At 43.0% G+C, this 21626-nt stretch overlaps 1 protein-coding gene across 2 annotated transcripts in view; it reads left to right on the forward strand.

Annotated features, from left to right (window-relative positions):
• The first annotated feature begins 1401 nt into the window (after positions 1-1401).
• Positions 1402-21626, forward strand: part of LOC111977702 (protein FAM53B) — a 48314-nt gene continuing 28089 nt past the window's right edge. Inside the window, exon 1 of one of the 2 annotated variants that reach the window (XM_024007253.2) lies at positions 1402-1584. The gene's annotated coding sequence lies outside the window, so the exon portion shown is untranslated. The remainder of the gene's footprint in view (positions 1585-21626) is intronic. The other variant, XM_024007252.2, reaches the window with a different exon arrangement.

Raw genomic sequence — 21626 nt, forward strand, 5'->3', positions numbered from 1 at the left:
TCTTCACGGATGAATCCCGGTTTCAACTGTACCGGACAGATGGCAGACAGCGTGTATGGTGTCCCGTGGGTGAGCGTTTTGAAGATGTCAACAGGTGAACAGAGTGCCATTGTGACGGTGTGGTTATGGTATGGGCAGGCATAAGCTATGGACAATGAACACAATTGCAATATGATTGCACAGAGATACCGTGATGAGATCCTAAGGTCAATTGTCATGCCATTCATCTGTTGCTATCGCCTCATGTTTCAGCATGATAATGCACGGCCCCATGTCACAAGGATCTGTACACAATTCCTGGAAGCTGATAATGTCCCAGTTCTTCCATTGCCTGCATACTCACCAGACATGTCACCCATTGAGCATGTTTGGGATGCTCTGGATCGATGTGCACAACAGAGTTTTCCAGTTCCCACAAATATCCAGAAACTTTGCACAGCCATTGAAGAGGAGTGGGACAATATTCCACAGCAACAGCCTGATCAACTCTATGCGGAGATGTGTCGCGATGCATGAGTCGAATGGTGATCACACCAGATACTGACTGGTTTTCTGATCCAAGCCCCAACRTTTTTTTTAAGGTATCGGTGACGAACAGATACATATATGTATTCCCAGTCATGTGAAATCCATAGATTAGGGTCTAATGCATTTATTTAATTGACTGATGTCCTTATATAAACTTTTAATCAACTGTAACTCCGTAAAATCTTAGAAACTGTTGCATGTTGCATTTATATTTTTGTTCAGTGTAAATATTATTCTCTGCATCTCTGCTAAAGACAGGGTAAAAGATTGAAAGGAATGTGTCTTAAGTGCATTTAGTTATTTATATTCTAAACCTTGCCATCAGGCATGCCAGCTAAGATAGACAAGAAAGCTACTCTAACTTAATTGATATGGCTTCTTGGTAGTTAGGTTCCCAATCTTCCAACCTCATAACTACTGTATATGCGCTAGCTAAATCAACATCATAAAATTGCTAGGTGGTTAGTAGTATTATAGAGAAACAACAACTACATTATGTGTTTTTTTTACATGACAAATCTGAGGGGGCAAGTGCCCCTTTGCCACCTATGGGCATGAAGCCAAGTGAACTAGTTACTGTTACAGTGTTACTACGGAGTTGTAAATTCAGAATAGTTTGTGGGGGAAAAGGACACACGAGTAGACGATACCAATACGGAGGGGGAGAGTAAAATGATGTCGTTTCTATTGAACTAGAAGTAAACAATGTGTAATGAATGGCAAAAAACATAACATACCGAATATATTAAATATTCTCAATATAAGCATGGTTAAGCTAAATTGGAACCAAAAATTGCTTACCCCCCCCTCCCCGCGTGAGAAATGGTTTCGCTGAACGAGGATTTTGTTACAGCCTTCTAGCTAGCGAGTACGGAGTTTCATGCAGTTGCTCAGTCCCACACTGGCGACGTCGCTGTGGCGGCAGCAGTGTGAATGAGGACCCACATACTTTGCAGGTCCTTTGTTGCGGAAATCGAAGATGACTTAACCTCGACAGACTCTCAGCTGGCCAGGTAGTAAGGCATCCATCCCGGTATCATCTTTACTTATGACATTGTATGTTCATCCTCTTTTGGGTGTCTTTGTTGCCCAAAATAGTTTATTGATTGCTGAAGTTTGCTTGATATGTTTTCCGTTGCTAACTAACATGCACTAAGTTCAAAGAAGCATACAATATTGTTCTTAGGCTAACCTATGGCTAGAGAAAGTCAAATATTGTCAAATAACTTGGAAGTGTTGCTTGCTTGTTATCCATGCTTTCATAATAGCAAGTGTTTGGGAAATTATGATTATCTTGTTTTATTTATACTAAAATAGGCAACTGCACAATGTCATTGAGGAACAAGGCAAATACCGTGTTGCGATTCTGTGCAAATCAACTTGCTTGCTTTCTAGCTGCCTGATGCGCATGACTCCACAGTAGTAGAACAGCGCGTAGTCGTATAGGAAAATAGAGAGGAGTTGATTGATAGATAATTTGCTTTGTGCGCAGTGCTTGGGCCACTGGGACAAAAGCCTTACTGTATTCAAGGCTCCAGCTCTGTAACGCGGTTCGGTTGTCTGTACTTGACTCAACTCAACCCCCTCTCGCCCCTTCCAACCCGCACTCACTCTTGTGAAGTACTACTTTTTTCTCTCCCCCTCCTCTCACCTAGCCTAGGCACCCTCACTAGGCTACCTCTCACCATGCTTGCATACCCTCAAATATCCAGAGGGGGAATTGTAGAGCTGGATATGCTATTATTATGGTTGTGCAGGCACATAGGGATTTGGGCAATTCCACAGTAACAGAGTGATACTGAGACTCACTTTTTCACTTTAAAATGTATGCGAAGTAAAAACCATTGATTGCTAAGTTTAACAAACAATACACCTACACTGAGTGTACAAAACATGATGAATGTTCCCGAGTGGTGCAGCGGTCTAAGACACTGCATCTCAGTGCAAGAGGCGTTACTACAGTCCCGAGTTCGAATCAACGCTGTATCACATCACCTGGCCAAGCGTCATCCGAGTTTGGCCAGGGGTAGGTCGTCATTGTAAATAAGAAGTTGTTCTTAACTGATTTGCTTAGTTAAATAAAGGTTACTTTTTAAAAAATGAATACCTGCTCTTTCCATGACATAGACTGAGCAGGTGAATCCAAGTGAAAGCTATTATCCCTTATTGATGTAAATTGTTAAATCCACTTCAAACAGTGTAGCTGAAGGGGCGGGGACAAGTTAAAGAAGGATTTTTAAGCCTTGAGACAATTGAGACATGGGTTATGTGTGCTCCATTCAGAGGGTGAATGGGCAAGACAAAATATTGAAGTGCCTTTGAACAGGGTATGGAAGTAGGTGCCAGGCGCACCGGTTTGTGTCAAGAACTGCAACGCTGCTGTTTGTTTCATACTCAACAGTTTCCTGTGTGTATCATGGATGGTCCACCACCCAAAGGACATTCATCCAACTTGACACAACTGCTGTGAGGATTGGAGTCAACATGGGCCAGCATCCCTGTGGAACGCTTTCGACACCTTGTAGAGTCCATCCTCRGAGGAATTTAGGCTTTTCTTAGCGCAAAAGACGTGTGTGAGGGGTGTAACTCAATATTAGGAAGGTGTTCTTAATGTTTTGTACACTCAGTGTATATGCAGAAGTCCACTTTTAAAAATTGCCACTAAAAATTTTACAAAAACACATTTACTTGAAGAACAGTGCAGATGCAAAGTTTGGTAACAGAATGACAGTAATATCTTCCTCATTTTTTTATGTGACCACATTTTCCAAAAACTGTGAAATATCTACTTTGAATTGAGATTCAAAGATGTCTGAGAAAGAATGGGGTATCAGCTATGATATGACAACTTGAGTTTGACACAAAACTATTTTGGTTATTTAACTACAGTAAGTGAAGTGGATCAACAGAATGACCGTAACAGAATAACATCATGGGTCCTTGATCTGTAATGTACAGAAATGCATAATTATCAATGTCATTCTTTTCATGGTGATGTATCCTGAATAAGTACACAAAGCTAGAAAAATTTAATATCCTCCTATGTGTAACGGATGTGAAATGGCTAGTTAGTTAGCGGTGCTGCGCGCTAATAGCGTTTCAATTGGTGACGTCACTCGCTTTGAGACCCTGAAGTAGTGGTTCCCCTTGCTCTGCAAGGGCCGCGGCCTTTGTGGAGCGATGGGTAACGATGCTTCGTGGGCGACCGTTGTTGATGTGTGCAGAGGGTCCCTGGTTCGCGCCCGGGTCGGGGCGAGGGGACGGTCTAAAGTTAAACTGTRACATATGCATGTTTGGGTATTGTGCTACACACTGGCTATAATTCTAATGAGCCACTTACAAGTTTGGACATCACAGCCAATCCAGCAAATGTGGAGGAGGAGTTAAGATGGAGTGTCGCGGTCGCCTTGTTAACGTCCAAAAGCGGAAGTCGCATAACAGGCTCTCTTTCCATTTCCCCTTTAAAACAGATGTTTGTGACCCCGCAGAGGGTGGTACAGTAAAGAAAATAAAGTAGAGTATAGAGTATTGAAACTGAATGAGCACACCATTCAGACCAACTTTGTCCAAGTTGCATTTAAAGCGAGAAGAGATAAAGTAGAGTACAGTCCATTAGAGTATATTACATCACTCGTGTGTGCTCTACTGTACTGAACTCTACTGTAATTAATTATACTCTAATGTGCTCTACTGTACTGTGCTCTACTGCAACTTTGGTTTGTGACTTATATGACTTCCCATTGTGGCCAATTCTGTTACAGATTTTATGGTTACTCTTTTACCGATTTGGTAACAGAGTGACGCGTTGTAATCACTTAATAATTCATAAACAAAATTGTTGTCAGTAAAAGCACTATAACTAAATGGTAGGTCTACCTTTAATTATTACTTCTGTGAACCATCAAAATCCTCCACTCTTCATGAGTGAGATAAAATATGTGGGTTTTTTGGTAACACAATGACAAGACACTAGGCAGTATTTCTTTAACCTACAGAAGGCAAATCGTTTTTGCTAAACTATGTTGATTTTAGTTGGCATTGGTCTTCACTTCATCATTATTGTTTTTTTGATGTATCTCTAATACCTTGTAAGACTTTTAGACTTCTAGTAGATGTTAAGACCCCTTTTCCATCTGTGTGACCAGGAATCAAAGCCTTTGCTTATTCCTAATTTTTAGGATGGAAAATGGTTGAAAAATYTATATATTCCTTAATTTCCCAGAAATGTAGACTTTTAGCTTCCATTTCACACCTAATTTCCACCTTCATGTCATGTTTTGTGCCTATAACCCATGTCTGTTTTCAGGAACTGCAAGACGAGGGTAATGTGGCTTTCTTATAACATTTTATTGACACACTCCGCACCGCGATCTGAAAAGAGATTGATAGTCGTTTGTGGTGTTCCATGAGTTATCACACATACACACACACACACACACACACACACACACACACACACACACACACACACACACACACACACACACACACACACACACACACACACACACACACACACACACACACTCAACAGTATATTTCAGTCTTCTCGTTCGTGGTTTAGCAGAGGATGGGTGCAGCGGGTATATCTTGATATGAATCACTTTGTTCTTTGTTTTTGTTGCTGAATGGAATGCAACCCCTAGACTTTTCAGAAAGCGCTTCAAATGCAACTTGAACAAAGTTGTTCTGAATGGTGTGGTCATTCAATTCCATGTGTTCAGACAATCAAACTTCTCCTCTACTCTCTAAACAAAACAATCAAAGTGTTGCTGTATTGTTAGATTGCATTGTTTTTGGAGTCTTATTTTGGATCATGGTTGGAGTGTGTAATGTAATTGGGGGGGCTACAGAATGTTTGGGTACACTGAATTAAAGTACAACTGACAATGGTACACTTTGACTATGGGTTTGTCAGGGTCGTTTCCTTTGGGACTAGGGAAGTTATTGTTAAGAGTATTTGTTTTTTCCCCTCTGGTTATGTTGAGGGAGAGATAGTTGATATTTGCAGACATCAGGCACTAAATACCAGGCAGGACTGGTTTAGTATCAGGATGGCCTGAAATTCCATAGAATGCTTACAGTATAACTGTGTATCTGTTCTCACCTTACTAGGACAGCCTGAAAGAATGTATGCCTATGTGTTTGTATATGTCTTGGTTCTCTCTAGGTTTACTACGGTGGTTATTGGCAAAAATACTGGTTTTAGTGAATGCCCCATGTACATAGTTGACATTTCCCCTTCTTACGTGCAGCCAGGAGGGAATTTACTCGTTCACTTGAAAACTAATTTCAGTTCAACTGGCAAACTAGGTGCAAAGTCAGGCTTAGATTGACTCAGATGCCCAGCTCTAGTATCTAAATGAAAAGGGGATGTTGATATGGGTATGCCACCAGCCCTGTGTGTGTCTGAGACAGTCTAGGGGCTGTTTGTTCAGGACAACAGTTTATTGTGTGTTGGTTCATACTTCTTAGCTATGGTGGTAAACACAGTTATGATAACTAAGCTTTGACTTGCTTGTGATTGCCAAAGAAAGCTGTGATACTCAGCATTGTTTAGTTTCACAATGATTGAAGATCATACCTTCTTTGCTGGACATTTTTAATGTTTCTGCTTTTCTAATAACACATTTCTGTGTTCTATTCATGTGCTTTTATAGTAACCGTTTTCTTTGCTAATGCAAGTGACTGACTGATTGAATCCTCACTATCAGTAGCTGCAATTTGGCAGTACGCCCAGACCTTTGTTTTGAGAACGAAAGATATCTCAGTTTCAAGGTCTCAGCTTAGAGAGAAGAAGCCTCGTGAGGTATTGGTCTGTCACATGTTATGAACCAGTATTGGTCGGTCACATGAATTAAACAAAACGGTAYGGATGAATTCATTATGCTAAATCATGCAAATATAACTTCTCTGTGTATAGCCGTACATAAGACAACTGCTGTACCTGTGTAAGAATTGCCACAACACTTCCTCAAACCTTTCCAGACAATCTGTTATCAAACAACTGTGCTGTGTCTAATTTAGTTTTATGCACTTTCAGGGTAAAGTACAACTTGGTTTGTTTACAATCTTGCTGAGTAGGCCTCATTTAAGGACTCTCTTTCTATGTTTCTGCCATGAAGCATGCACATGTGCAGATAAGTCAACCTGTGCCCTGTACATGCCCCTTTGCCCTTTTGGGTGGTGGTATATATATACAGTGTATATATAATAACATTTTGTTGTTACTGTTCTGAACCTATTGCCCGCAAGTCGTCGTGACATTTCCAAGACGTCGTCAAGTTCGCCACCCCATCCGTTGGTTGCGCCTGTTGGTCTTAAAAATAAAGGAGAGCCGCACACTCTAGGAGCTCAGATGCAAAAAATATTTAATTTACCAACGTTTCGACAGGCAAGCTGTCTTCATCAGGGTACAATCACAGACACTGCGGGATGACTCGTTTATATATAGTGTCAAGACACACAGGTGTCTGTAATCATGGCCAAGAGTGACCTAATATCATTGGTTAATTTCTCAAATATTAAAATGGCATAGAAAGAGCAGCATACAATAAATACAAATGGATAGCATACGATCATAGACTCACTTAAGACCACACAAGCCTACAAACAACCACAATGGCAAAGTCACAACAATCACAACAATCACAAGAATGGCTTCAGATCAAAGTCCACGTTAAGAACGAAGGGAGCAAGGGTCTTTAAGTTAAAGATCCAAGCAGCCTCTCGTTTTAACAATAAATTATCAAGGTCACACCCTCTCCTAGGGAGGGTGACATGTTCGATGCCAATATAACGCAGAGARGAAATCGAGTGGCCTGCCTCCAAAAAGTGGGCCGCAACTGGGTAGGTCAAGTTTTGGCACCTAATGGTGCTACGATGCTCTGAGATATGTACTTTTAATTCACGTTTTTTTTTTTTTTTTTTTACTCCGCTAGCCAGCACCTCGCCTAAATAGGTGTGCGTTTCTTTTTCTTCTAGATTGCGCCTGTTGGTCTGCCATGTACAGAGCTCAAACCTTTTTCCCAGTCTGCCCTGTAGGCTACAGAGATTGCGCACGCCCGGTATCCAAACATGCAAGGCTTGCGATGTGGTCACTGGTTAACTGTGTGTAGCTAGCTACCTAATTTAAATATCAACAGTACTCCCACAGCAGCATAACATTTTAATAACACTTGATAACATATTATTTACATCATTAATATTCAGTCTGGTTGGCTGATAGGCGTGGCAGAAAGACAGAGAGGAGAGGCTGCATCAACAACCCTAGCGCCGACCCAACTCCACCCGGCAACAGCAACCCAACTCAGTCAACAACAGCAACACAGGTAGTCTAGACTCTAGCTAATCATTATAACTTAAAATATCCACACAAGCCACTAGCCAGCCAGCCATATAGAATAATATGAATATTCCTAGTGGTTAGAGTGTTGGGCCAGTAACCGAAAGGTTGCTGGATCGAATCCCCAAACTGACAAGGTAAAAATCTGTCGTTCTGCCCCTGAACAAGGCAGTTAACCCACTGTTCCCCAGTAGGCCGTCATTGTATATAAGAATMTGTTCTTAACTTGCCTGGCTAAATAAAGGTTAAACAAATAAAAATATATATCATTAAGTTATTATTTAAGAGCCTTGAAGATAAATCACAATCATCAAAAAAATCTATCATCAACATTAATGATCAGTTGATAGCCCACCCTCTTTTCCCAATGTCAATCATGTCTTTAGGTGGCACCGTAACTAGCTTACTTACAATTTGTCATTAGTCAATATGAATTTCGAGATATGTATTTACATTTTTTTGCTTGAGCACCTGCCCTCTGAAAGGTCTGCGCATGGCCCTGCAAAGTAGATTTGCATGACAAGCATGATCTCCCWAACTATCCACTGCCGTGTTAAAAATGGGTGTCCTTGATTCAATTTCTTCCTTTTAGCACAGTAAAACCTGAAAGGCCTATGCTGGAATCTGCATGTGAAACACAGTCAAGTTGAACAGGGTTGTCTCAGATAGCTAGACAGGCGGTAGGCAGACAAGAGGGACTTGTTTTGGACATGGGATAGCTGTAGTAATTTATGGAGGTAATTAAACCAAGTAGGTTTTTAAAGGGGATCACTCTATGCTCCTGTGTGTGCTTAAGACGCACACATTTGCAAGACTTTTGTGTGTGAGGCCCTCCATTCTCTGAGTGGGCAGCTGCGTGCCTGTGAGCAAGGCACTGTTCCATTCTCTCCCTCTCTCTGTAACCCTCTCACTCTCTCACTTTATCTCTCTCCCCCTCTTTCTTTCTGTGGTTCCTTGGCCCAAGGCATTATGCAAAGCCTCCAGAAAAAAGGATTGTTAGCCATGCCTGTCTGTGCCTCTGTGTTGCACACATTTAATTTTAACYACAACCTTTTAACTCTATCTGTGTGACCTTCAGTCATAACGGCTCTGCTTCGCCCACAACGTCAAAGTCTGTGAGCTGAGTTCAAACAAATAGTAATGTTCACCAGTTCCCCTCTCGTTTCTGTGTGTATATAAACTCACGTCCTCTCACTGTCATTTGCGTTTATTTTCAGCAAACTTAACATGTGTTAATATTTGTATGAACATAACAAGATTCAACAACTGAYACATAAACTGAACAAGTTCCACAGACATGTGACTAACAGAAATTGAATAATGTCTCCCTGAACAAAGGGGGGGTCAAAATCAAAAGTAACAGTTAGTAGCTGGTGTGGCCACCAGCTGCATTAAGTACTGCAGTGCATCTCCTCCTCATGGACTGCACCAGATTTGCCAGTTCTTGCTGTGAGATGTTACCCCACTCTTCCATCAAGGCACGTGCAAGTTCCCGGACATTTCTGGGGGGAATGGCCCTAGCCCTCACCCTCCGATCCAACAGGTCCCAGACGTGCTCAATGGGATTGAGATCCGGGCTCTTTGCTGGCAATGGCAGAACACTGACATTCCTGTCTTGCAGGAAATCACACACAGAATGAGCAGTATGGCTGGTGGCAATGTCATGCTGGAGGATCATGTCAGGATGAGCCTGCAGGAAGGGTACCACATGAGGGAGGAGGATGTCTTCCCTGTAACGCACAGCGTAGAGATTGCCTGCACTCCAGAGTACAGGCCTTGGTGTAATGCTCATTGCTTCGACGATAAACGCGAATCCGACCATCACCCCTGGTGAGACAAAACCGTGACTCGTCAGTGAAGAGCACTTTTTGCCAGTCCTGTCTGGTCCAGCGACGGTGGGTTTGTGCCCATAGGCGACTTTGTTGCCGTTGATGTCTATTGAGGACCTGCCTTGCAACAGGCCTACAAGCCCTCAGGCCAGCCTCTCTCAGCCTATTGTGGACAGTCTGAGCACTGATGGAGGGATTGTGCGTTCCTGGTGTAACTCGGGCAGTTGTTGTTGACATCCTGTACCTGTCCCGGAGGTGTGATGTTCGGATGTACCGATCCTGTGCAGGTGTTGTTACACGTGGTCTGCCACTGCGAGGACGATCAGCTGTCCGTCCTGTCTCCCTGTAGCGCTGTCTTAGGCGTCTCACAGTACGGACATTGCCATTTATTGCCCTGGCCACATCTGCAGTCCTCATGCCTCCTTGCAGCATGCTTTAAGGCACGTTCACYCAGATGAGCAGGGACCCTGGGCATCTTTCTTTTGGTGTTTTTCAGAGTCAGTAGAAAGGCCTCTTTAGTGTCCTAACTGTGACCTTAATTGCCTACTGTCTGTAAGCTGTTAGTGTCTTAACGACCGTTCCACAGGTGCATGTTCATTAATTGTTTATGGTTCATTGAACAAGCATGGGAAACAGTGTTTAAACCCTTTACACTGAAGATCTGTGAAGTTATTTGGATTTTTAAGAAGGTCTTGAAAAGGTGACATTTCTTTTTTTGCTGAGTTTATGTCATTTACATGATGCATTTGTAAATGTTGCATCTCAAATACCCACAGAGTCTGAGACCGGCTGGTGAGAAAAAAGTAGCCATTCTGGCATACACCAGAACAACCCTCCCCAACCCCCTGTCAATGACAAGATGTGGTTTCAGTTGAACAGCATTTTCGTAAGGGAAGCGTTTTTTTTAAAGCCCTGAGGCACATCGCCACATCTTTTTGTTTATGTGTCTCATCACTAGTTTTAAATGGCTTCTTTGAATTTTCATCATTACCACTGATTGGTGAGAGGCCTGATGAGAAGCCTTATGTTGAGATGGACAAAGAAAGGAGACTACTGAAGACTGTTGGGTTCAATAAGTCAGGGTTCAATGTAGTTATATTTCCTTGTGGACCGAACCTGAAAGAGATGAATGACAGTGTTTCTGTCTAGACTTTCAATGAATGCGCATCCCCAAAAAGTGTGTATGTTGACATCCCATACATTGACTTTGGCTGAAAGAGAACTCCTGTCTGCATGGTGTAAAGTTTCCAGTGTTGTTCTTGCACTGCATTCTTTAGGGACGGACTGGGACAAGAATTCCGCCCTGGCCCTGGCATTTTGTACACACCGGCCCACATCACTGTGCATGCCACCAACTCGATAATCCCCCCCCCACCCCGCAAAATATTTTTTTTAGGGTTGGGCGGTATCCAGATTTTCATATCGTCATACCGTCCTTCTGTCATTCCGTGATTTATGGTATTACTGGCTTAGTACACAAAGGGATGCCAAAGAATGCTAAAATATTTGCACAAGTAATACTGAATTTCCTAGGAGGCTGCTAGCTAAATATGCTAATGAGCGCAAACCAAATAAACTAATTGTAAAGACAGGAAATCCAACTCATAAAGTTATACATATATACAGTACCAGTCAAAAGTTTGGACACGCCTACTCATTCCAGGGTTTTTTCTTTCTTTTTACTATGTTCTACATTGTAAAATAATAGTGACGACATCAAAACTATGAAATAACACACATGGAATTATGTAGTAACCAAAAAAGTGTTACTAGCCACCCTTTGCCTTGATGACAGCTTTGCACACTCTTGGAATTCTCTCAACCAGCTTCACCTGGAATGCTTTTCCAACAGTCTTGAAGGAAAAGCACTTGTTGGTTGCTTTTCCTTCACTATGTGGTCCAAATCATCCCATACCATCTCAATTGGGTTGAGGTCAGTTGATTGCCTTGGTAACCATGCTGGTTAAGTGTGCCTTGAATTCTAAATAAATCACAGACAGTGTCACCAGCAAGCACCATCACACCTCCTCCTCCATGCTTCACGGTGGGAACCACACATGCAGAGATCACCCGTTCACCTACTCTGCGTCTCACAAAGACACGGCGGATGGAACCAAACATTTCAAATCAGACCAAAGGACAGGTTTCCACCAGTCTAACGTCCATTGCTCATGTTTCTTGGCCCAAGCAAGTCTCTTCTTATTATTGGTGTCCTTTCATAATTGGATTCTTTGCCGAAATTCGACCATGAAGGCCTGATTCACTCAGTCTCCTCTGAACAGTTGGTGTTGAGATGTGTCTGTTACTTGAACTCTGTGAAGCATTTATTTGGGCTGCAATTTCTGAGGCTGCTAACTCTAATGAACTTATCCTCTGAAGCAGAGGTAACTCTGAGTCTTCCTTTCCTGTGGCGGTCCTCATGAGAGCCAGTTTCATCATAGCGCTTGATGGTTTTTGCGACTGCAATTGAAGAAACTTTCAAAGTTCTTGAAATGTTCTGTATTGACTGACCTTCATGTGTTAAAGTAATGATGGACTGTCGTTTTTCTTTTCTTATTTGAGCTGTTCTTGCCATGATATGGACTTGGTCTTTTACCAAACAGGGCTATCTTCTGTATACCACCCCAACCTAGTCACAACACAACTGATTGGCTCAAACGCATTAAGAAGGAAAGAAATTCCACAAATTAACTTTTAACAAGGCACACCTGTTCATTTTCATGCATTCCAGGTGACAACCTCATGAAGCTGGTTGAGTTATGCCAAGAGTGTGCAAAGCTGTCATCAAGGCAAAGGATGGCTTCTTTGAAGAATCTCAAATATAAAATATATTTTGATTTGTTTAACACTTTTTTTGGTTACTGCATGATTTCATATGTGTTTTTTCATAGTTTTGATGTCTTTACTATTATTCTACAATGTAGAATTATTCTATTATTCTACAATAGTACAAATAAAGAAAAAACCCTTGCATGAGTAGGTGTGTCCAAACTTTTGACTGGTACTGTAGGTAGGAGCTACCAAATGTAATTTGTGGTGAGTTTGGACATTTACAAGTGAATGTGAACGACAGACATTGTGCAAATGAACAAAGTTTTCATGCAAGCTTGTCTGAAGGAAGAATAGTACTGGCTCTGGAGCAGCATGTGTAAACACTGTGTCTGTGTGGAGTCTGGAGTCGCTAGGGCAACGGGCCTTCCTGCTCAGAGAAGATGGGGGAATGGAGAGGAGAAAAAACACAAGGAATTTTGTGCTTCAGTTATACTTCTCCACTCGGATGAGAATTCACGATCTGGCATTCTATCAGCAGACAGCTCTCTGATACCTACACAGAGTTGAGACCTTCCTCTCTCCGACAGGGACAAGGGGACACACTTCCAAATCTGTGTTTTTCCCGCAATTGCATTTTGAAATGTTATACGATCAGAATGCATTTTTCTCTCAAGAGCATGGGGGGAGAGGAGAGTGGTTCGCTCATCACAGCAGCATGGCCCAGCAAAACAGGAATCATGAGAATAATGCACCTTACTGTTTGGAAAAATCCATGATCTTTGGGGACTCCCAAGTGGCGCAGTGATCTAAGGCACCACATCTCAATGCTAGTGGTGTCACTACAGACCCTGGTTCGATTCCAGGCTGTATCACAACTGGTTGTGATTGGGAGTCCCATAGGGTGGCGCACAATTGGCCCAGCGTCGTCTGGGTTCGGGTTTGGCCGGGGTAGGCCATCATTGGAAATAAGAATTTGTTCTTCACTGACTTGCCTAGTTAAATAAAGGTAAAGAAATATATATTGGCTGTCGAACTGATAACAAGTCGGAGCAGGACCTCAGCCTATCAGAAAACCAGACCGGTCCATTTTGGTAGGGGGCCGGCCGTTGCCCACTGATCAGCCAAAGGCTCATTATAGATTAGTATAACAGAGAAATAGCTTAATGTCATATTTATTTAAAAAATCTTAGCAGGCCTATGGGCCTGTGTGTGTGTCAATTTCGGCCAGCCAACCCAACTAAAAAATGGTTCAGCCCGTCTGGCATTTGCCAGAATTGCCAGATGGCCAATCCGCCCCTGACTTAATCTTAGGCTCCTGTTTTTATCTTGAGATGAGAGGTGCTTGTATTACTTTTTTTGTCAAAGTTAAACCACAGAGCTAGTGTCTGGATGATTTGTGTGTGTGTGTGTGTGTGTGTGTGGTGTGTGTGTGTGTGTGTGTGTGTGTGTGTGTGTGTGTGTGTGTGTGTGTGTGTGTGTGGTGTGTGTGTGTGTGTGTGTGTGTGTGTGTGTGTGTGTGTGTGTGTGTGTGTCACGGGCAGCCACCCCTAAATCATACACCCTGAATTCCCTATCGACATCTGAAGTAACCTCATGATTTGCTTTCTTTTGTTATTCACTATCGTAAGACTTCTATTATGAATGACGAAACACTCATTCTTCTGTTTATTTTCCACCTTCTCCTTTCCTCCTTCTTAACAACACTGCATATTTCCTGTCTGAGTCATTTAAGGTTTGGTTAGACTTTCTGTTGATTCTGTCTAAAATGTAATCCCTCAATTATATACCCCTAGAAAAGAAATAGAAAGTTTCCGAATGATGTATGGTGCAAACGACATAATTCAACGTATTAGGAAGCAGAACTTGTTTTCCATGCTAGGGCTGAAGCAGTGGCCTTCCTGCACTTTACAGTTTTTCACAGTATTTGCCATTGTATTTCACAGTTTCTCTGCCAATAAGTTTAGCCTCACATAATTGTGAAGATTAATGAGCTAAAGGAAATCATGTCTCTTCCATCTCAGTTGTGTTCATAATGGTAGCTAAAGTAGGGTTGGTGTGTATTGGCAATCTCTTTGCACTACATCTTCATCTTTTACATTATGTGAACGATAATGTCTCTCATTAAAGCCACGGAAGTTCGAGGCCGACCGCTGTACCGCAGGTATTGTTTGTAGAAAAAAGGATTCCCCCTAAAGGGAAAATGGCAATCTTTGTAGTCAATCTTCGTGAAAATAAATAAACATTTTCAAGACAGTCATGGTACCAATAATTGCTTCTATTACACCAGAGGAATGTCCTTGAACCGATTATTTWAAAATTGCACACAGAAGACGTTATAAGGATAAGTAGCGAATGGCAGCCTGCGGTACCCCGGTCGGCCTCCAACTTCAGATACTCAATGAGAGGGGGCAGCACTAAGCTAGCCTGCAACGTCTTCTCCTGGTGTAGCTCAAACTGTGCATGTTATGTCTACATAAATCTCCCACATGAGAGGCCATCTTATCCGACTTCCTTGGCTTCAAATACGCTAATGGGTTTTCACATAGGAATGAATGCTATCACGTTACCGATGGATTTGTCCATTCATATATATAGTCATGGGCACAGACATTGACCCGTTTTTTTCCAACCCTGGATCCATCCACCCACCCACACTCACACACATACACATTAATACATACAAACACACACACACAGCTCTCAAGACAGTTGCCAAGAAAGTAACAGATGGATGTTTGGTTGAATGGGTAAGGCTCACCTTTCTCATGAATGAGTGGATGTCTTGACTCAATGGAATGCCCATAATTGCCCGTCACCCTCCACCCCAACACTCCCCAATTCCCACACCATTCATCGAGTATGCTCCCCCATACGAGACCTGCAGTGTTGTCAAATCAAATTTTATTGGTCACATGCAGATGTTAATGCGAGTGTAGCAAAATGCTTCTGCTTCTAGTTCCGACAGTGCAGWAATATCTAACAAGTAATCTAACAATTCCCCAACAACTACCTTATACACACAAATCTAAAGGGATGAATGAGAATATGTCAATTTAAATATATGCATGAGCGGTGGCCGTGCGGCATAGGCAAGGTGCAATAGATGGTATAAAATACAGTATATACATATGATATAAGTAATGTAAAATATTATTATTATTTACATTATTTAAAGTGGCATTGTTGATAGTGATCCATTTATTAAAGTGGCCAGCGATTGGGTCTCAATGTAGGCAGCAGCCTCTCTGAGTTAGTGATGGCTGTTTAGCAGTCTGATGGCCTTGAGATATKAGCTGTTTTTCAGTCTCTCGGTCCCAGCATTGATGCACCTGTACTGACCTCGCCTTCTGGATGGTAGCGGTGTGAACAGGCAGTGGCTCGGGTGGTTGTTGTCCTTGATGATCTTTTTGGCCTTCCTGTGACATCGGGTGCTGTAGATGTCCTGGAGGGCTGGTAGTTTGCCCCCAGTGATGCGTTGTGCAGACCGCACTACCCTGTAACTAGCTTGGAGGGTACAGCTACCCAAGACATGCAATATGGGATTGGAAGTGACTGTCTGTATAACGTCACCTATTTACACACCATACTGTAGGAGTGGTCCCCTTCCTTAGCCTTTATGGATTCCTGTGAGGTGGATTAATCATGATGGTCTGCTCTGGAAGCTCTCATGTAACGTTTCCCTGGTGGATAAGGGCCTGATGTAATGTGCATAGAGCAGCCTGTCAGGGGTAATGGGAGAAACCATATACTGAGGGACGGGGGTGAGGGGGTGAGAGAGGAGGTAATTAGTAGGATACCTGATGTGTGGAGAGCCCTGGCTGGCATGCAATGGTTTTTCCAGAGGCCAAGGGGGGCCCCTGGCCTAATCCTTCTTAATAACGGTCTCCAACCCCTGGACCTACCCAGTTCAGTTTTGTGCTACAGATTAGTGATGATTTAGGAAGAAGTCCTAAATCAGCTTTGAAGAGCATATAATCATTACTGCTCATTAGGACTGACAAAATTACCATATAACCGTGTAACAACGTTTTTTATTTATTTCACCTTTATTTAACTAGGTAGGCCAGTTGAGAACAAGTTCCTATTTACAACATAGATGATAAAATAACCGTAAACATGATTTTTTTGGGGTGGGGGTGGAACAAACAGCTGACTGAAATGACCGGGCATTTGTGTGGTTGAGTGATTAAGAAATCATAGGCCCCTGGGCCCAGGGGCTTCAGTCCCGGTAAGCCCCTGCATTAATCCAGCCCTGTATGTCGCTAGCTTTAAAATGGCAACAAAGCAGCAGTATTGTAATCGACACACACTTAGACCTCCAGTGTGTACGTGTGTGTATGCCTACGTGTGTGTGTGTTTGTTTGATATGTCAGCGCCCTGGAAACCTTTCTCAAGAAAGGTGTGTCTTCTCTGTTTTGTTTTTCTGTTTGTCACAGGACTGGGTTGTCATGGTCACTGCTCTTCTTTCAGAGAAAAATAAATGAATGGTCTTTAAAACTGCTCATAGAGATAAAGACAGTTTTTATTTGTGTAGAAGCTCATGGTCACTGTTGTTAAAGAAATGTAATTTAGAATTGACTTGGAAGGCCAAAATCAACCGCAGTTACTGCACATCAAATCAGATGTTGTCAAGTAAAAAGCTGAGGGAATGAGAGCTGCTTTGTTTATGTTCTCACCAGGCTCCTGTTGCATGATGGGGTGGTGTTTGGGACAAAGTGTCCAGCTAATGGGTGCTGGGCTGATGGTCGGAGGGCGGCTTGGTATGCAGTGACCTCTCCAGACCCGTTTTACGACCTCATCCTCAACACGAGAAAGGGCTGACCCAGCATTAACTCTTCATGCCCACACAGACGCTACTTGAGACTTTCACAAGAGAATGGTAGCTCTCCTTTTCTCCCAGTGGGCCTGAAAACACCACCTGATGAGGAAGAATAATTTTTGTAACACCTTTTAAGCCACTATAACTCTAATATAGTCAATAGTGTGTCTTTTGTCATAATAAAAGCATGCCATCTTATTAAATCTCCCGAAATACTTGAGTATGCAGATAATGGAGAGAGAGAGAGAGAGAGAGATTTTAAAACACAATACAACCACACATGTGGATAATGCATTTACAATCATCGAGGATGACACAAAAAAGTTAGAAAACTTGTTTCCATTGTGGTCCTCTTAAATGGTTAAACATTTTACAATCTTCAACATACTAGGCCTAGGCTCCACAGTAGACCTAGCCTACTAGCCATACTTTGGTTGCGCATATAACACAAAACAAAGAACAGGATAACATTGTCATAGCCCAGGGGATACTCAACTCTTACCCTATGACAGGGTTCCCAACTGGCGACCCACGGGTGATTTTATTTGGCCCACAAAGTAATGAGCAAAAAAATATATACATATACATTTTAATTTAAAAATCGTTGGACATAAAAAACTGTAAAAACACCATCGAATCAGCTCCAAGAGATTTTTATTTGGAAATCTGTTCCCCACGCACAATAGAAAGATATGTGATCGTATACAAATGTAAGCAAGGTTTGAAATGATGATGTTTTAGTCAAATATGATATCTGTTTGGGCTTATTGCGGTCAATTTACTGTATACAAATTATTTGTAATTATATTCCAGCCCCCTGACCTTGTCATGGAAAAGAATCCGCTCAAGAAAAGAATCGTCCCACGGCTGAATCTAGTTGATGATCCCTGCCTTACGAGGTCCGGAGCCAGCTGGTTTTCTGTTCTACCTGATAATTAATTGCACACACCTGGTGTCCCAGGTCTAAATCCCTGATTGAAAAAATGCAGTGAAACTGGCTTTGAGGTCCAGAGTTGAGTTTGAGGGTCCTAGAGCATTACATATATCTATTTGTTATTTTTCTTTGTCTCACCCTCTCATCAACCACAAGTCATTGATGCGATGTGTTTGTTTATTTCAACATAACTGATCAAAGCTGTGACACTAGACGCACTCCTCACAAGTTTACCGTAACCACATCCAATCAGTGATGGACACTAAACACTGTGCCACAGAACCTTACAGTGCCCCATATTGTCACCCCAGGTGCCCATTCATGTGCCTGTGCAGAATCAGCCTGGGCATGGTGCCATTACCAGTACTGCCCTTTCAAATCCTTCTCTGTAATCGACCATTGAGAGCCAAGGGGCCTGTGCCCAGACCCAACTTCTATAATGAAGAAAAATCTGGTTAGAATTACTGTTAGGTACAGTACATCCCCTATGGAATTGGATCATATTTAGATTTTTTCCCTCTAGGGATATATAAATATAATTATTATTGACATTTAATATGATCCTTTTTGGGCCTAAACTTGAATTGGAGCCAAAGATTCTGCCATCTGCTGCAGTATAATTTACTCAGATATTAAACATGATTTAACAAGCATGGAACCATGGTTAAAATGTTACACGAGGCAACTGTAAGTTGAAGATGTACCACAGAAATGTGCCAATGTAGAACTACTAGGGTTTTGAGATTCCTCAAGTTCATTAAGCGAATAAAGGAGAAGGGGGTAGCTGGTGCCTAATATGGCGACCGGAGTGTGGGCGAGTGGGTATGTCAAAAGGAAAGGAGTGGGTGTGTCGAAAGAACTCTGCTATATGTTCGAACGGTTTGATTAAGCTGGAGGTTTTTTGTTTCTTACCATGCACCTACTGTATATTGAGCTACCATACCGTGAGAGTTTGGACTTCTTTTTTGAAGCCAGAGGATGAGTCTGAGTTGTATTTCACACTTAGTTTTGCACAAATAATTGTTACATTCCAGTTATGAAACGGACTGTTTATTTGTTAATGAAAGTACTGATGATGGGTGTACTGTAGCTTTATGCGTTGTATGCGTGTGCCTACTGTGACAGTCACCCTGATATTGGCTACTAGGTAACTACTTTGCACGCCGTCGTCAGATAGCAGTGCTTGGCAAGCGTGTGCGAAGGGCACTGTGTCCCGGTGTTGTTGCCGTTCATTCCATCCCCATTGAGTAGTAGACCGTACTGTATGTATCAAGGTGACATCTAGATGGTTATCAATATCATTTATTTCTTGTGTAGGTTGCTAACCTACTTGAAATAGGTAGGCGGCAGGTAGCCTAGCGGTTAAAAGCGTTGGGCCAGTCGCTCTGGATAAGAGCGTCAACTAAATGACTAAAGTGTAAATAAAATAATGGGAAGAACTAAATTGCCAAGTTAGTTACCGTCGGCGACATGACCATGATACAGCAGCCCATGAGTAGGAAGCACTTCAGGTTGACAGGCAAGTCAATACAGCACTGGTCGCCGGCTAATTGACTCGTCGTGCAGCCCAATCAGCCACGCAAAACGATCTTGAGTGGCAACAAGTCTGCTCAATTAGCTGATTCACTTTCCATACAACCACTCCTTTCAACACACCCACTCYCCCATATTCCGGTCACCATATTGGGCTATAGCTACCCATACTTGAAATAAAATGTGAGCATTGACCAGTAGGCACAATGTGACCAACATAAGTCCTCCTAAGTCCCAAGGTGTCCTAGTTCTGCATCATGTGGAATTGGATCACATGGCTCCAGAAGGTAATTCTCATTGTGTTTTCCCTCTCCCATGACCCCTCGTTGACACCTAGGCTACACACATGCCCCCTCTAGACTCACGAGGCCCAGTCCTGCTCTGCCACCCCCTCTAGCCTCACGAGGCCCAGTCCTGCTCTGCCACCCCCTCTAGCCCCACGAAGCCCAGTCCTGTTCCGCCACCCCCTCTAGCCTCACGAGGCTCAGTCCTGCTCTGCCACCCCCTCTAGCCTCACGAGGCCCAGCGCCACCCGCCTCTGACTCCTCACGAGCCAGTCCTGACTCCGCCACCCCCTCTAGCCTCACGAGGCCCAGTCCTGCTCCGCCACCCCCTCTAGTCTCACGAGACCCAGTCCTGCTCCACCGCCCCCTCTAACATCAAGAGGCCCAGTCCTGCTCCGCTGACTCCCAGGGATACATGGAGATAATGGGAATCATATGCCGGCAGTGGGCCTGCATGGGCTGGGCTGGCCCACATTAAACATTATGAGGCTACATGCCGTCATGGGGCCAGAGAGGAGAGCAGAGCCATTGGTTTCTTTGGCCCCTGTGGGTGGAGGACAGCCTCTGGGACTCGTGAAGCCCTCCTTATGTCACCTCCTTTGTTTCCCCACAGTTGGCAAGCACATTACCCCTTTCTTTGTCATGTAGTATATCAATGCAATCTCACCGCCCAGTACTTTCTATCCTCTCCAACTGGCCCCATCATTTTAAAAATCATCAACCCTTTACATTTTCTCTCTACCATATCTTAAGGATAACCCAGAGTGGTCATGGGTTTAGCTGAGGAGCTCTGAAGGCTGTGGTAGCTGTGTCTGTTGGCCCACAGTAGAATCTGAAAGTAGACAGTAGGCTGTTGATTGGAGGAACAGGCCTGGCCCTCTCTAATCAGCTGTTTTACAGCGAGTGGTCGGGACAACCCCAAGGTCACTGCAGTGATTACTATTCCTGATATAGCCTAGCTCTGTCTGTCTGGGGGATATATTGTTTTGGATTAGCTCCCTAGTGTTGTGAGTTAAACATTTTGTAGAGGAGTACTCAGTAAATACTACACAGTGAGCCTGTGATGTACTCTGTATGTGGTGGCCAAGCCCAGTGTGCTGTATGTGTTTAGGCCCGTCTCTCTCAGGGCCCTGCTGCCTGCCAAACAGACACACACAAGGAGCAATCSTGCTGTCCTCCTCGCCCTGCGCCTGGGGACACACTGTTGTGGTTTGATAGAAAAAGGTCARCCTTGGCGTGCTCACACACGTGTGCCCACATCAAATCAAACTTTATTTGTCACATGCACCGAATACAACAAGTGTAAACCTTACCGTGAAATGCTTACTTACAAGCCCTTAACCAACAGTGCTGTTCAAGAAGAGTTAAGAAAATATTTACCAAATAAACTAAAGTAAAAAATAAAATACAAAAATATTAAAAAGTAACACAGTAGCATAACAATAACGAGGCTATATACAGGGGGTAGCGGTACCGAGTCAGTGTGCAGGGGTACAGGTTAGTTGAGGTAATTTGTACATGTAGGTAGGGATGAAGTGACTATGCATAGATAATAAACAGCGAGTAGCAGCAGTGTAAAAAC

Source organism: Salvelinus sp. IW2-2015, linkage group LG18 (genome assembly GCF_002910315.2).
Source record: "Salvelinus sp. IW2-2015 linkage group LG18, ASM291031v2, whole genome shotgun sequence".
Lineage (NCBI taxonomy): Eukaryota > Metazoa > Chordata > Actinopteri > Salmoniformes > Salmonidae > Salvelinus > Salvelinus sp. IW2-2015.